This window comes from Mesoplodon densirostris, chromosome 10 (genome assembly GCF_025265405.1).
Source record: "Mesoplodon densirostris isolate mMesDen1 chromosome 10, mMesDen1 primary haplotype, whole genome shotgun sequence".
NCBI lineage: Eukaryota > Metazoa > Chordata > Mammalia > Artiodactyla > Ziphiidae > Mesoplodon > Mesoplodon densirostris.
Genome location: NC_082670.1, coordinates 8,285,981 through 8,303,254, shown reverse-complemented (window position 1 = coordinate 8,303,254; position 17,274 = coordinate 8,285,981).

Sequence of the window (17,274 nt, the reverse complement as noted above, 5' to 3'; positions counted from 1 at the left end):
CCATACATTGCTTCTCTTTCTCCAATGACACATAAATACTCATTTTAAAACGAAAACAATCGTATTAAATACCATTCATTCATATCTGGATTTACAGATGCTTGTTATGTTGGAAAACCTGAACCCAGTATAATCCTTGCATCCTGAGAAAGATAGAAGGGAAATAGTGTGTTAGAGCATTACAAGGTCACAATAAACATGGTTTCCAAATGCACAGAATTAGTTGTTTTTATTCTGTAGTAGGACATGCGGAGGATCATGATATTGTCGTTTTCTTTTTCTTTTTCTTTCTTTTAAACAAAACATTTAAAGAAACTATGCATATTTTTAAGGGGTGGGGCGATTGGAGGGGGTGTTATTAAAAATGACTTTTATGGCTATACGGATTTTGGCTTTCTCTGTTGTGACCAACGTGTATTCTCTAAAACACATGGTGACTACTTGACAGGTCAGGTACTTATATACTAACAATAGTGATTCTCTTTGGATTAACTCAAGTTAGGATACACAGTTGAATTATGAGGATGCTTGCTAGGCTGTGCTAATTACCACGCCCAGTTTTTAAGGAAACACAATGTTCCTTCCAGTTTGGGAGTCATCATTACCCCTTCTATTCTCCAACACCCTTTAAAAATCACAATCCAATCCATTCCTCCCCAAAATCGAATATTAATATAATTTGAGTTCTTGATGGAACTACCATCAGGACTGCAATGCCCCGCAGCTGAAATAATATTTAAAATAGAAGGGATTTGACATTTGAGAAGTCAGTGGCTTGAAATACCCAGTTGTACTTAGCTAATTCAGTCCTTAACCTCTGGTTTCAAATAAATCAATTACAGTCGATTCCACTTCAGTTCAGAAGTGCACAGGGTTTTAGTTAATTGAATACATTTTATTCACTTGCTAGGAATATTCATTTACCAAAATTTCAAATTTAATGTACATTTCTTTATAACTCAGGTTATGTTGGATTGCACAATCAGATCAAATTTGCCCTGGTTTCCCCAAATGCTGCTTAAAATCTAAATTTCACCACTCTTTACAAAACAGTGTCTCCCCATTCCTTTCTCAATCAAAAGTAAATTCATCATAATTCCAGGTCAGGCAGGAGAGCTGTTTTCTCCCCACAAAGAAAAAAAATCTTATATGTGGTCATCAGCCTTGTGTTCAGTTTAAATAGGTTAAGAACAGAACTGGATTCATTAAGTTTTGTAAAAAGTATTGACCTGAAATTAAAAACAAAAATTACGCATGGTTTCGATTAGAGCTTAACTTTGCTGCAGCTGACAGGTATGACAGCGTTTTGTGGTCTTAAAGCCGCAGGCCCCTTTTCTTAACCCTCTCTCTTCCTCTGCTTCCCCCCTCCGGCTTTTGGAGAAGTGCTTGAATAAATAGCAAATTGTTAACTGAAAGCAGTGCGGTTAAACGTGCCCAAATGAAGCTGTGCTTTAAACAGATATTGATGTATGCAGTGTTTTATATTTATTGTTTGTAGCATCCTGCTGGCAGCAGTTTACTGTTTGGAAAGGAAAGGGGTTAATTAGCGTCATTATCAATCACTAATGCTTGCCTAACGTGTCCAAAGAATAATCAAGTTAGAGGACGGCATGAAGCCAACAGCTGCTTCATCCCAGTTACAGATCTGCTCCTAAGCCACTCAGTTCTAAGGTCGGGGTGGGGGGGCGGGGTGGGGACGGGGAGGTGAAGTGAGGGGAAGAATCCTCATTACTTGGGTAAAAGGGCTACAAAAACAAGAGATCCAAGAGGCGGAAAGTACACGTAAATAACCAGCACTTTCATTCTCTGAGTTACAGGTGCAGAGATGGCAGTGGTCCTGCGGCAAGACTACAGAAATTTGTTCTTTAATTTGTTTGATTATCCAAGTGGGGCATTTGAAGAAACACATCTATGTTTCCCTATGGCTTAGCGCTATGTGGTAAAGAGACATCTGAAATGCGAGGAGAGAAGAAGAAATAACCCATACACGCCACAGACAAACCCAAGTCAGCTCCCAGCGTCACCCAACCCGTCCATGTCAGAAGAATGAAACCACAGAACACACCAGGTAACAGTAGTTCTCACACCTCTTAGGATGCTTAGGGGTATTTTTCGTTGTGAATTTCAACGAACAATTCTTTTTCATATTAAACTAGGTTGCTGCACAGGTATGCCATGTCAGCTTTCCATTGTTATTGCTACGATGATACTGTCCTTCTTGTGACACACCGTGGGAGAGAAACTGAAAAATTTGACCCTGTGATGGGTTTCTCCTAGAAGCTCGTCTTTAAAAACATTATTTGCCAAGTTAACCATGAGTTAAGAACTAAAGACTCCATTAATGATCAGAGTTTACTCAACTGTTTTTCTGAAGGCAGGAACGAATTAGTCCAAGGTGGAGTATTTATTAACAGAGAGCAATTGTATGATTGAAGAAAACTATGATTTCTGTCCACAAAAGCAGTAGCCCAAACTCATCTTTGCCCCTATGGACATAGATGAGAAGCATTCTCAAACAAATCATGAACGTAAGTCCTTCCCTGAAGAAGTCATTGCTGTTTCCCATGGAAGACAGCAGGGTGGCCATCAGAGTGGGGAGAGAAAAGGATGTTGGAATGGAAAACTGTGTAATTCACGTGTCAGGGAAGGTCTTGTGTTTAAAAAATGTTCTGCTCCTTAGGATCATGGCTGAGAAAAAGAAAGGAGGGAATAAAAGAGATTTGGGGCTGGACCTGGGAGCCCTCTAAGTGTTAAGTGTTATTCATGTGTAAAACTGTATTTTTTCATCTTTGATGCCTAAAAGGGCAGTGTTGAACCAACTTTGCTTTCACAGAGAGATTTATTTTTTAACAAAAGAGCAATGCAGCATACTGCTAGAGAAATCTATGTTAGAGAAGAAGGAAGCTCAGGGGAAGATGACCTTTCCACAGTAGATACTTACGGATACATACATTTCTCTCCATGCTCCCTCCCTCCCTCCCTTCCTCTCTTTCCACCCCCCTTTCTTCTTTTTCTCTCTGTCCCTGTCTGTCTGTCTGTCTCTTTCTAACCCAAGAATAAGTTTAATGTCTTTGGGGAAGCTTGGTAGAATTAGTTTGATTCTCTACGCTAACATCCATTTAGAAGTGGGAATATTTTCAACAGCAAGGCAGGGATTTTTCTCAGAGTGGCCCAATTCCATGCTATGCTTTTTTTGCACGTGATTTTTCTGTGGAAACAAAGAGTATATCCGCCAAATTTCAATAACAATCTTAAGCATAACCCCTCAGACTGAAGTTGGAGTCTCGTGGTCCACCCTCTGTTCACTTGTGGCCCGCTGTTGGGTGTCCATCACAGCTCTCAACTTTGGCAAGTTGAAAGGCCCGGGGCCCTTGATTTCTTCTGGACCCACACCTCTCCAATCTCTCTCTTGAGTTGTTCTGGCTCATCACCCTTCTAAAATCCAGCCTATCTTCGGGAAATGTACACACATATGTATATACATTTATTTATATTTATATCTGAGGTGTTTGGTCAAACTAAATTTAACTAACATATCTTGAAAGAATTTTTCCTGAGGCACTGAGTTAATGCTAGGATCAAATTTCCGTTTGCCTTGTCAGCTACCAAATCCTATTTCAGGATCCCCCCCACCCCCGTCTTTTCTGCAGCCCCCGGGTCTGGGCTGCGCCTTTGTCCGCAGCATGGAGTCTGCCTCCAGCGCCAGATCCTGGGCTCCGGGCCCCAGGACCCCGCCCGGGAGGGGACAGCACAGTCCGTACCCCCACGGCGCCGGCCCGGGAGCCTTCCTGGCTCAGTTTCCCTGAAACATCCCGCCGCGCGCCCCTTTGGATTGGAAGCAACTTGCAGCTTGATTTTGAGGGTCTGCAGTAGAGCCCAGCCTGGGGTGGGACGGCGGCGGGGGTGGGCGCGGGCGGCCCGGGAGGCGGCCGGCCGCACCCCTGCGGGTTAGACCCAATTAAGCCGCAATAAAAGCCTGAGGTCGAGGTTTGGGACTTGCCTCCTCCTTCCCTTGGCGCGCTCGCCGGTGCAGGGGGCGAGGGCTGGGAGGCTCCAGGTCAGGGTTTCCCGGGCTCTTTCCACGGGAACGGCGCTCTAATCAATGAGTGGAGGCGGTGGCGGGGAGACTTTCTTGCTCCCTGACACCCAGGGGGGCGCCAGGTTTCAGCATCCCTGGGCAGGGTCTCCAAGCAGGTAGAGCTGCGTGGGGCTTCGACTCCGGGCACCCGCATCCTTACTCTCCGACCAGGCCTCCTCGAGCTTTTCACTCTCAGCCCATTTCACCAGATATCGAACTGTCCGATGTCTCCCCCGAGGCTTCCCTTCACCGGGACCCAAGGCACGGCCTGGACCCACGCCGCCCGCCCAGCGCCTCGTGCCCACCGCAGGACAATGACCATTAGCCACTTGAATCTTTACAAACTCATTAAGACCTGGTTTTATTGCAACAATTCGATTGACCTTCCAGTACCCGTTTGGGCGAGCATCCCAGACAGAACTACCCTAGCAGTGGGAGATTCTGTGGAGGACCGTTTATGTGACCCACTCTGGGTCTCCACACCCAACATGGGTCTCCACACCCAACATGGGTCTCCCGTTCGGATGACCCGAGATGAAGGCCTTGGGAGGTGTTGCTCGCCAATCCCAGGCCCATTTGCACCTCTGGGTTTTCCCTCTCCCCCCCTCCCCGCCTCCCAGCCTCCCCGCTCCCTCCTCCCCCCATCCTTCTCCTCCCCCCGCCTCCCCCCACTCCTCTCTTTGTAAAAATGCGCTCTGACTTTTGGGGCGGGGCCGCCTGGGCTGGGCTGGGAAGGGGGGGCGGGCTTCGCAGATAGTTGATATTCCGGGTCCAGCCGCTCTCCGCGCTCCCATTCTCTAAGCTCAGCCGGGGGGAAGTGTCGCCCCGGGCCAAACATATGCTTCTTTCCAGCGCGCTAATCCACCTTCAGCGTGGAGGCATAATTGCTCGAGTGTCCATGGATTCGCGGCGCTTTGTCCCTCGCTGGCTCCCATCAGCCCTGGCACACGCCATTTCAATCAAATCTTTTCAGAAAACTGTCTCCTTTTATCAAGTCCCAGCCCCTGCGAACGACCGGGGCATTTAACAAAACACCCTCGGTGTTCCGCCCGCCTCCTTCGGCTCTGGCGGAGCAGGGAGCTGAGATTATTGCAACAACTTTTCATTGAGTTCAGCCTCTGAGAAGGCAGAGCGACACACACACACACAGACACACACCACACACACACACACACACACACACACAGAGGGGGGGAGAGGGAGAGAGAGAGAGAGAGAGAGAAGAGAACAACAAAAAAGCAATATCAGCATCCTAGATCCAAGTGGGTCTTTTTCTAAAGCCCTTGGTGTCAGGTGTATTGGAAAGGAAAGGTCAGAGGTCACCCTCAAAGTGAAAACATGTTTCATCTCAGTTATTTTTTTCTTTGAAATTACAGAAATCAAGTGCCTCTGTGGAGTACTTGGGCAGTCCAGTGGGTTAAAAAGACAGGCAGAAACAAGCTTAGGAAAATGGGCAGAGAAGAGGGAAGAACCATGTCTGAAGGATGTTGTTGGTGGTCTCTTTCTCAAAAAAGCTCTCACAAAAAATCCCCAGCGCTGAGTCCTCTGTAGTATCCAGTTTCTTTCTTTTGTGGCCAGTGACAGGGATAAATGAAAGTTGAATCCGAAGATCTCTGTCTTATGATAATACCCTCTTGGTAAATATGGAAGTCTTACACACTCCTGATTTAATATTTTGACTGGATTCCCAGCTTCAGGAGAAAAAGCTTTCACTGATTAGGAGAAAAAAGAAAGGGAGAACAAGAGATTGAATTTTGGACAAGACCTTAGAAGCAGATCTTAATGTTTTTGACGCTGTAGAAAAAAGTAATGAAGCCAAATGCAAAAGACAAAACATGAGGTTTGATTTTGTGTAGCAATTATTATGCAAATACACACAAACAGAAGAGATTGTAGTTCTATTATAGGAACACAGCTTTGCTGCTTGTTTATAAAATGAGAACGTCAGAATAATGAACAGTTTTCTTCAAATCCCAAATCACCCCATATTGAGACTGATTTCAGGGACTTGGGTAGTTTTCCTTTTGCAACAATTTATTTCCTGATGATCGAGGAGGAGAAAGGCAATGTGAATGGACAGGACCACTTGTTCTACAGTCTTGAAATGCAGTTGGTCTTTATGGTATGAAACTTCATGGGGCTTTTTGGTGACTCCCCTCACTCCTCACATGTCCAAGTGAAGGAAGAGTCTGAAAGGCTTGAAAGTGAGAAGTTCTTCCCTGCTCACATAGACCCTACAGTGCCAACCCCAGGAGCCATGGTCCACCTCCAAAGTCAGATGAAATCCTTGAAGTCCCTTCCATTAACCAAGTGGATGAGCCAAGTTTGCTGTGGATGCCAAGGTCCAGGTGTTTAAGTCAGAGCTCCATGACTGCAGTTTAAATAGGTGATTGGAAATGTAATGCCTGAAGTCCTCTAAAAATGTTCAGGCCAGCGTGGGATGAGAAGGGATAAGACTTTTGGGGGAAGGCTGTCCCAATTCATCCTGGAAACCGGAAAATAAGACACATTTCTTAGCTAAGTAGCTTCATATCTTGAGAACTAGAAATTACTTTGTTATGATTATGAAACACAACCAAAGAATGGTTAAAATCGTTCAAAATTTAAACTATGAGGATCATCAGAGGGAAAAGGAGAGTGATTTTTAAGTTTTTATTCATTTGCTGATATTATGATCCTTTTGTAATTATTGACCAAGAGAAAGACATAGTAACGCGAAGACCTCCTCCAACCCTCTTTTCATCCCTGCAGTCAGGTGGGGAGGGGAGGGGGGACAGGAGGGGAATTTAGAAGGAAGCAGTAATCTTGGGAAGGAGAAAGAAGTTAAAGATCAGGATGTCAAGGACTGTAAGGACCCTCTAGTGGGGGAGACCATGCTCAGTAAACATAGTTGTTACATATTCCCTCAAGTTCTCATCACACTCTCCATGGTCAGTTGAATGGAAGGACCCGGGAAAATGAGTTCCAAGAAAGGAATCTGTTTTCTGGAATATCGGGGAGCACAGAAGTGATGAGTTCTAACCTTGAGGATATTTCTCCAAGTCAAAATGGTCTTGAAGATTCCCATTAAGTTCGGAGGTTAGGAACTGGGTGGGTGTCTCCTCTCGCATCATGAGACATAAGCGGGTGGCTCCTGAAACAAGATGGGATGAGGGAGACATTGTGAGGAGGTGATGAATAGCAGGGGGCTTCTAACCATCCCTGGGACTGTGCCTATAGAAGTTGCAGGAACAAGAGAATAGAGGAAAGCTCTGATGAGGTATATCTAAAATTAAACCAGACCCTTCATAAGGAGATCCTACTTAGAGGGGTTTTTCTTTTTCAAACACTGAAAGAGATATTGATCTCTCCAAATACCACTGATACCATTGTTATCTAACTCTGTTACAATGCTGAGAAGCATCTTGCTGGGTTGGTTCAGGAAAGCCATGGAGAGTGCTGACAGGGATGCCTGGACTGGCACTGCCCCTTTAAGCTCTAGAGAAACCACGTGTTCCTCAGTGACGTGGCTTGGAAGGGGGAGAATCCACCTGCTTGTTTCTGAAGGGGCCTTTTGCTACTAACTCCATCAAGAGGTCTGAGGGGAAGCATGGAGCAGGGAGGTGCCTCAGAGAACTGTGGGGCTGGAAAATTCCTCGCTATACCCTCTAATATAACTCCCAGCCCTTAGAAGTTCGTGGCACTTTAAGAGAATCAAGTCACCGGTCTGTGACTGTGCAAAGCTAGAACTACTTAGGGAAACCACCTCAGTGGGTGTAGGTAAGTACGGAGAAAGTCCTAAGGAAAGGAAGCAAGAAGGAAACAAGAAGAAGAGTTCCTTCAAGAAGGAAACAAGAGTTCAGAGAATCCTCTTGAATCCCCATCCCTCCCTATCTTTCCCTCTCTCCCTGCTGAATATTTTGGCTGAACTTAGTGTTTCTTTGTATTTCCCTCCTTTGCTGAGAAAACCTTAAGAACCTTCTACTAGGCTTAGATTTAACCACAACCCTTACTGAATCTGGCTTATGAAAACCAGACTTCTCTAAGAGACGGGTCTTCTGGCAGCAATTAGTCTGACTTTTCTTAACAAAATTCTTTGTAATGCCATTCAGAAAACAGGTCGGTAGGAGCTTGTGGCAGGGAGTGTGCGTGTGGGTGGGAGTGGGATGGTGTTACAGAGGCCAATTTGTATGATTTGGTGGAAAAAGAATCCCAATGTTAGCACATTAACTTTGGGAGCTGTGAAATATTTAATTAGTGCACCGGTTGGGATCCTATTAAAACTGCCTCTCTTTCTGAAGACTGCCCTGAAAATCTGCTTGTTCCTTTCCTGGGTGCAGAGTGGAAAATGGCATTGCCATCTTTCCTTGGCACTGAATTATTTCACAGTTTACCAAAGCAATTTACCTTTAAAAGCAGGACTGCTTGGAACAAATGAAAGAAAAGATCCAATTAGTGAATAATCGAATGTAGAAGATTCTATGGGTGGCTATGAGAAGAGAGTGCTAGGATCAAGGAAACAATGGTCTGTCACCATCCTAGCAGCAACTTCTCTGTTTCTGACTGATGGGGCAGTTCCACAGTCCTAGAAATGCCCTCCTATTGGCCTCTTCCCCTACATGAATTTAAGAATCCAACCCTACAACACACACACACACACACACACACACACACAAACACACAACAAACAAGAGACCTATTCATTGAATCTGCAAAGCCACCTCTCCTCTCCTGGTTATGCAAATACTAAATTGAATCAACGGGCTGTAGCGTTCAGCCCATTGCTGAAATACGATAGAAAAAAAAAAAGTTGGGTATTCCAAGGAAATTGATTCCAACAGTTCATTTTCAGTCTGGGTGGATGTCTGTGTGTCTGAAGGTGGAGACACAAATCCATGTTGTTGAAGTTGTGGCTGCCACTGCTGCAGCTCACAGGTTTTGATCTCCGCCCCCTCCCCGCTCCTGGGGAGATAAGAATTTGAGCCATTTAAGATGCAATTCAGAAAACTCTGGGTAGCCCGTCGCGGGGGGTGGGTGTGAGGTGGGGAAGGACTCTTCTCTGAACTCCCTCTCGTCACGGTTTCCTCGCTGCTGGCAGGACCCGAGGTCCAAAGGGCCACTTCAGTTGCGAGTCCACTCCAGACGGGAAGGCGGTCAGCTCCTGCCTGCAGTCTGCCGGGAGGAGGGAAGGACTGTGGGGACGGCCCGACAGGCCTCGGAGAGCAAACACGCGTTCCCTGTCCCCTGCAGACCTGGGGCGCAAGGACTTTCTTTAGACCATCGCGAGGACTGGGTCTTGTTCCCGAAAACCAGGGGACGCCCTGGGCGTCGCTTCCCCTCTCTAGGCCTCCAGAGCCGTTGACTCCGCTCACTTATGGGCAGCCAGGCTGCGTGCGAGACCTCAGTTTCCCTAATGCGCAGACCAAGCCAGGAAGTTTCCGAGGGGACCGGGGACGCTTGTTCTTCGGGAAATCAAAGTGGGGACCGGTAGGCGGAAGGGGGTCAGTCTTTCTCCCGTAGTCCAAGGTGGGGTTCCCGGCGCGGGACCCAGGGCAGGGCCCCAGTAATCCAACTCCAGCCCAGAACAATAAGGGCAGGACGCGGCTATGGTTCTCCTCCACCATCTCCATCTTAAGCATCGTTAAAAAAAAAAATTCCCGTCTTTTTGCACACCCAATACATCATTTCAATAAGAATGACTTCACTTTAATAAAGATTTAATACGTTAAATCTTGTCGCTGATTGATGCTTCTTTGTCTTGAAAACGATTTCGGTTTTCCTGATCGAGAATTCTGGGGGAAAGGCTGTAATTCGGGGTCGGGGTGGTTATTATTGTTTGATAACACTTCCCGAGGAGGAGAAACCCCGCGTGCGCACTGACACACACACGCGCTCTCACACTCAGAGGCCCGCCTGCGTTTTCTCCTTGGGCTCTCCGGCGTGGAAACCTAGAAAGCTTTCTCCAACTGCCCGGGACCTGGGGGGAAGGGGAGCCGCGAGGGGAGGGGGCGCCGGCCGGGCGGGGCGGGACGCGGAGCCGAGCGTCTGTCGGAGAATCATTTGCCCTGAATCACAAATTTCCACGGCCTAAAAAGAAAAGGTAAAGCTAATGTCTGGCTCAATTAATAAACATGGTAATTTCACACCCGGAGAAGGACATAATTTCATCCGAGCGCTATCGGCGCCATCACAAAGGGTCAGGGCGCAGCTGCGGCGAACCCGGGTCATTACGGAGTCGCCGAGCGGCTCCCGCGCCCCGGCCCAGCGCGCGCCTCGAGGCGGAGGATGGCTGCGGGCGAGGCCGGGCCGTCCCCCGATAAAGGACTTACCCGCCGTGCGGGAAATGGAGCCGCTTTCAGACGAGGAGTAATCAGCTCGCAGACGTAGAGCCCGCCCGGCCCACCCTCGCCCACACGTTTACTTTTCAAAAATAAAAGATAAAACAAGCAAACAGCCGCTTCCCATCATCTCAATCTTCTTCTCTGCCCCTATCCTTTTTATAACAAAACCACGACCAATACCACATAGAGACACACACATACATATTTTTATTTTTTAGAGGTTGTCTTTGATTCGTTGTCAATAGAAACCTATTGTATCTGTAAATTTCAGGACAGTTGCAGTTGACAAATTTCTCGTGTCAAGATTTGGGGCCAGGAGCTGGGAGACAAGATATTAGCTTCAATCTCATAATCTCTTAATCACATTACACTTTAAGTGAGCATGTGTAATTTCACCCATCAATGATTTATTTCAGCATTTGGAGCACAATTACTTGTCTCATACACAAATACTGACTGGAGCATTGTTTGCTAGGAAGAAACCCTGAGATTTAGGAGAAAAGAACATATCTTTTCCGTTCCATTACGAGTCCCACCTCGGAATCAAAATTCATCTGAGGGCCCGCCTCCTCAAAGGAAGGGGCCCCGGAGGCAAATCCACCCGAACCACAAGGGGGGGCGCCCCTCCCCCCTTCTGTGGGTTTAGATTTTTAAGCAGATCTTCAAAGCTAAAATTAATGCCCATTAAATAGCCACATGCAAATAGGATGGAGCCGGGCAGCTAAACACACAAAGCCTATCTCACATAAAACAAAAGCATGATTGATTGCAACCCGGATGCTCGTATGTTTGGAAAAAAAATTATACTTGTCCATCTCCCAGGTGTCTAAATTATTGAAGAGCGATGTGCATATTTCAACGGGAGAAGGTGGCCGAGGTTAGGGACCAGCGGTCGCCGCGGCGAATGCCACTGTGTGGTATATTCGGGTCTGGGGAGACTCCCGTGCAAAGAATTTTAACACATTCTTCTCTGGGCGGCCGAGGAGGCAGCGCTAACCTGACAGCTCTCGGGCAAATAGTTAGAGAAAATGGATCGCTCTCCTCGGCCGGGGACCCCGTTTCCCGGCCTCGGGCAGTCGGTCCCTCTGCAAGGCTGATGGCTGCGCTCCGCGTGCCAAGCAGGCCTCAGAGAGCGGCGGGCAGGGCCGGGCCGGGCGGGTCCGCGGTGCCCAGTCCAGCCGTGAGCTTCTGTCCGCGAAGTGGACCGGGGCCTCCGCGGCAGAGCTTAGCCCGGAGGTGGGACTCTGCGGGCGGAGCCCAGGGAGGCGCTCGCGGCGTCAGTTCTTTGTTCTGGTACTTTCAGGGCCTCGGATTGAAGCACCTCTGGGGACGCGCGAGGGGTCGCCCGGTCCGATGGAGGGACCTGACCGTGGGGGCCTGGCTCTGAGCGGGAGGCAAGGGGGGGCGGGACCCGGCGAGCCACTGGTGGTGGGGCTCCTAAAGCAGGGAGTGGTAAATAAGTGGGCAATGCAGAGAACTTTCCAGAATTTCATCTGAAGTCCAAGAAGGAAACATCTGAAAAATAAGCAAGCATCTCTGTGTATCTCCTACCTTCCCCGCTTCCTCTCTACTCTGTCTCTTATCTCTCTAAATCAACCCTCCGTCCTGTCCTCAACTCTCCAGTCTCTCTCTCTCTCTCTCTCTCTCTCTCTCTCTTTCTATCTTCCTTTTCTCTCCCCCTTTTCTTCTTCCCTGCCTCTATCTTCCTCTTTATAAATATGCCACAGAGAAAAAGAGCCTCGGCAATTCCTGTGCAGAGAGAGGGAGGTGCCGTTTGGGGGTCGCCTTCGCGGCCTCGGGCCAGCGAGGGAACCCCAGGCGCCCTCTTCCTTGCTGGGCTGCTGGGGAGGAGAGGCGTGGGCCGAATGTCCTCTGCGTGGGGAGAAGCCAGTATTTCCCACGCATCGAATCCTAGCCCCAGACTTGAATCCATCTTGCTGCTCGAGTCCGGCTCGGCGGATTCATAATAGCGACGACAAAGAGTAATTACATATCAGAAAACAAAACAATAATTACACCACCAAGCCGACCCACCAGTCAGCGAAGAACAGTCGCCTGGGTTGGAAACAGCCGAGCCCGCGGCGCCGGCAGCTGACTCAGCAAATCGGATAAGCTCTGGGACCCGGTCCACACCGGCCCAGGCGAACAACCTCTCCCGAGGCTGGACGGCGGGCCCGCCCTTGCCCGGGTCACCTGCTGACGGCTCTTAGAGGCCTCCTTTTACAAGATCTGATTTGGGAGCTGTCTGGCAAAAAAAACATCTCATGGACCAAATAACCAGTTTCTTGGAGAGCTGAGTGTTGTTTCTTAATCGAGGTAGACGCACAGATTCTTGAGTTGGAACTGTTGCTGTACATTTTTACATCTAGCATAGAGTAAGGCGGTCCTCACGTGTTAATTTCCCCCAGCACCTGTCACCTGGCCCCTAAAGGTTGCTTTACTGCGCCCTCAGGCCGCGGCGTCTTCGGGTTTCCTCTTTATTCCCCCGAGCGTCAAGGCCGCCGAGACCTTTTTACTTCTCTCCCCGGGGCCCGGAGGCGGGTTATTGGGCCCAGCTTGGGACAGAGCGCGGCCCTAACCAAGGCCCGTCGCAATCGCTGCCAACCTCCCCAGTTCCCGGGCCCAGCCGTGGGGGGAGGCTCCTCTTGCGGTCGTGGCTCCCGCCTCCGCCCCCCCGACCCGCCCTCTTCAGTGGCTCCACCGCGCCCGCTGGCTCGTCTCGGGGCCCAGGCCCGGAGGGTGGATACGGGATCTGGCGGGGGGGCGCGGCTGGGGAGTGGAGTCGTCGCCTGCGGCCGGACGGAGCTCTGCTGCCGGACTCCCCGCAGCCCGGGGCGCACCGAGGCGGGCTCCGCCGGCAGTCCCGGGGATGGCGGGGTCGGGGAGAAACGCAGTCTCTTTGGGCCGGGAGACCGTGGCTAGAAGATGCAACTAGGCTTGAAACACCGCGAAGGAGTTTAAAAAGACCTAGCCGGGGCCCCCGGTCGGGTCTCTCCTCCCACTTTCCCAGGCCTGTGTTCCCGGGGTTGGAGCTGCGTTCAAAGGCGAGGGGATGGGGGAAGCCAGTGCACTCGTGCCAAGGGGGGCGTCGAAGGGCGAGAGCCGAGCTGGGGACTGTCCTCCGGCGCCGGGATGCTGAGCACCTCGGCCCCGGAGAAAGCCCGGAGCATCCTCTTAGGCCCCAGGCGTGAGCAGCATTTGGGTCCAGAGACCAGCAGCACGCTGTCCTTAGCCGGGCGACACCATCCGGCTCCTCTGTAGCGCAGACGACAGAGGTGTCAGACCTGGCCAAGGAGGGACAAGGCCACAGCGACCCAGAGTGGCTACCAGGGACCTGGGGCGTATGAGCGGCCTGCGGGGAAAGCCGGGCGGAAGCGAGCGAGGAGCCCGTGCTCGGTCTAGCGCCCTCTATAGGTCCCACCAACCTGCCGAGCGTGGACCACTCTCCTTTCATCCCCGCCCCCACCCTCCCCCACCCCGGGCTCAGGGAAGGACAAAGGACCTATAAAAAAAATCCAACAACAACAACAGCAAAATATCAGCTTGACCCCCAAAAGAACACTGTTTAATGAGGTGGAAAATTTTTCCACACAAATTGCTTTTTCTACTACTTTGTGAGAGTTCATAAATGTTAATGAAATCCAGTTACCAAAAAGTAACATACATCATGGCAGCTGAAGGGAGGCAGAGGAAGGAAGGTGGGGTTAACGTACAATCATCATGAAAGTAACAGCAGCAGCGGCAGCCACAGTACGGCCTATGGCTAATGTGGCTGGAGCCCCGTCCTGCGTCGCACCTTTAGATCCGATCTGGGTTGGCCACTGGTGTTTCTCCGGAAAGGAGCGCCAACTACAGCGTGACCTCCGCGGCAACGACAGCCAAAAACGTAGAGCTGCAGCAGCTGGTGGATCAGAGTGAAAAGAACAATGAAATGCTTCTCTGTCTCTTTTCTTTTGCAACAGAGTGCTTATTATGGACTAAAACGTCCTCAAAGTTCATGCTGTAAAAGGAGCCCCACGGAGACACCGGAAGAAGAGGAGGAGGAGAGACTGACACGTTCATTGGCTTCCACCCCTTGCGGGACATCATTGCTTTCCCCCTCCTCTTTGCGCGTCAGACTGTAAGCTCCTAGAGCAAGCCATCTTATTCTGCTCTTTCTATCCTCAGCACCCAGCCCAGTGTTTGGTACACAGTAGGTGTTGACTAGGTGTGTGCTGAGTAAGTGAATGACTGAATGGACCAATAACAGAAAGTTAAATAACTCAGTGGACAATCTACTTGATGACATCTAACTGAGATGCTCAAGCACTCCATACCTTCAAGATTCAACACATTTTTTTTTTTTTGGATAACTTACTGTGTGTGGGAAGTATTCTTGGCCCCGGGGACACAGCAAACAAACAAAACAGACAAAAATCCCTCACCTCATGAAGCTTACCTGTTTGATTTGGGATGTTTTTGTAGAGGTATTGTTTTACACGACTGGGCAAATGGCCTCCTAACTAACTTTGGAAAAATACTTCAATTTCCACCTTCCGGATTCCGCTTTATTAAATGGAGTTTTGGAGATGTGAGCTCAACTGCTGAAATTCATTATATAAAGAATGTGCTTCCTCCCCCACCCCCTGCTTTATGGACATGTAATTGACAAATAGGCATGGTACGTATTTAAGGTGTACAACTTGATGTTTTTATATACATGTTCATTGTGAAATGATAACAACACTCAAGCTAATTAACATATCCATCACTTCACATAGTTATCTTTTTATTTTTCTTTTTGGTGACAATACTTAAGACCTACCCTCTTAGCAAATTTCAAGTATATAATTCAGTATGGTTAACTGTAGTCACCATGCTGTACATTAGATCTCTAGAGTTTGCTCATCTTGCAAAATTGAAACTTTGTATCCTTTGACTATCTTCTCCCCATCCCCTCCCCTCCAGCCCCTGGCAACCAGCATTCTATCCTCTGCTTCTATGAGTTCAACTAATTTCGATTCCACATGTAAGTGAGCTCATGCAGTATTTGTCTTTCTGTGTCTGACATATCTCGTTTAGCATCATGTCCTCCAGTTTCATCCATGTTGTCACAAATGGCAAGACTGCCTTCTTTTAATGCTGAATAATATTCACAACATTTTAAAAGATATTTTTTGAAGGAAGATGCTTTATATTCCTTTAATAGGATTGTTTTGTCTTCTGGCTTTATTTCTGAAGGAGAAAAAAGATTTATTTATTTATTTTTGTAAATACTTAGGACAATTTGAATATTTTCCTCTTGCCTTTGAGAGCTGCTGAAATCAAGGCATTTTGGCTTTGCACGCATTGCTTAACATTTCATGTCATCTAAATATGAGTACTAATACAAATAACTCTCATTTTTTTTAGCCCTTATCTTTTGCTAGTTACTGTGATCAGTGCCTTATAGGCGTTACCTCATTCAAACCCCCAACAACCCTTTGAAATAAGTGCTACTGTTGGTATCTTTATTTATTTATTTATTTATTTATTTATTTGCGGTATGCGGGCCTCTCACTGTTGTGGCCTCTCCCATCACGGAGCACAGGCTCCGGATGTGCAGGCTCAGCGGCCATGGCTCACGGGCCCAGCCGCTCCGTGGCATGTGGGATCTTCCCAGACCAGGACACGAACCCGTGTCCCCTGCATCGGCAGGTGGACTCTCAACCACTGCACCACCAGGGATGCCCGGTATCTTTATTTTTTAAATGAGGAACCAAGGCTGAGAGAGTCTAAGTAATGAATCGTAGGCCACCAGTGAGTAACTGACAATGCCCGATCTTGAACCCCTGGCACTAGAATGGAGAATGCACCATAGGGCTTTCAGCCATTGTGATCTAGGGCAGGTCATTTGCCCTCAGCTTTCTTATCTATAAAATGCAACTAATACCTGTCTAGTCTCTATTGTTCACCGTGTGGTGAAGATAAAACTCAGAAACATTATGAAAATGTTAAGATGCTGCATGAGTGTGCAACTGGTTTTTGTTATTACTGCTGTATGCTGTTCCTTATTCATAATTGATAGTACCTTCAATAACCTCCTCTGCAGCGGCAATCACTGGAAGTGACTGAACTTTGGCTCAGTGGCTGTTTTGGGATGCGGGTGGTGATGGATCTGGTGGGAATGAGGTAGTACATTTAATGTGCTGGTTAAATGGAGCAAACGCTACTGAAGACGACTTGGCCCTTCCTGATGAGTCTCCCTGCCTCCTGTGGGATCTCAGGGTCTGGCGGGGGTGGATCTGAGGCCCCCTGCCCACCCTCCACAGTCTTCCCTAGGGTAGCCTCCCTCTCAGTTGCAGGGTGCTCTCTTCTGCCTTGCCTGGGCCGTCAGCCCGGCTGTTGGCCGCCACTCTTAGCAACCAGTCCGGGCACAGCGGTGAGAAAGGTTAAGTGTTCATTTTGGTGAGTAGGTTTGCAATGCTGCCTTGAGACAACATAATTACTACTTCCCGCACCTTATTGTGTCTGGTAGAGAAGTGGTCACAAAGACATCAAACAAGCATCAAGTCTCTGTCACCGCCTACTGCACCTGTCATTCTCCCAAAAGTGGGCAAGACCTTGTGGGTGTTTGAAAACCTTTAGTGCCTTTTCCTATGAGTCACTGTGTGGGGCAACACCTGGGGATGTCTTTAATGTTTGAAACTTGGGTCAGTTAGTCAAGGCATAAAGAAGCAGAGCTATTAAGGACATACTGGCTTCTTAATTGTTGTAGTAACCAGTCTTTATACTTCATTTGCTCATGTGTGCATTCATTTATTCAACACTTCTGAGCTCTTTGCTAGAAATTCAAAAACTCCATTGAGAAGCTTCCAGGCTGGTGGGGAGGCAGAAGAGGGAAAATATAATTACAGA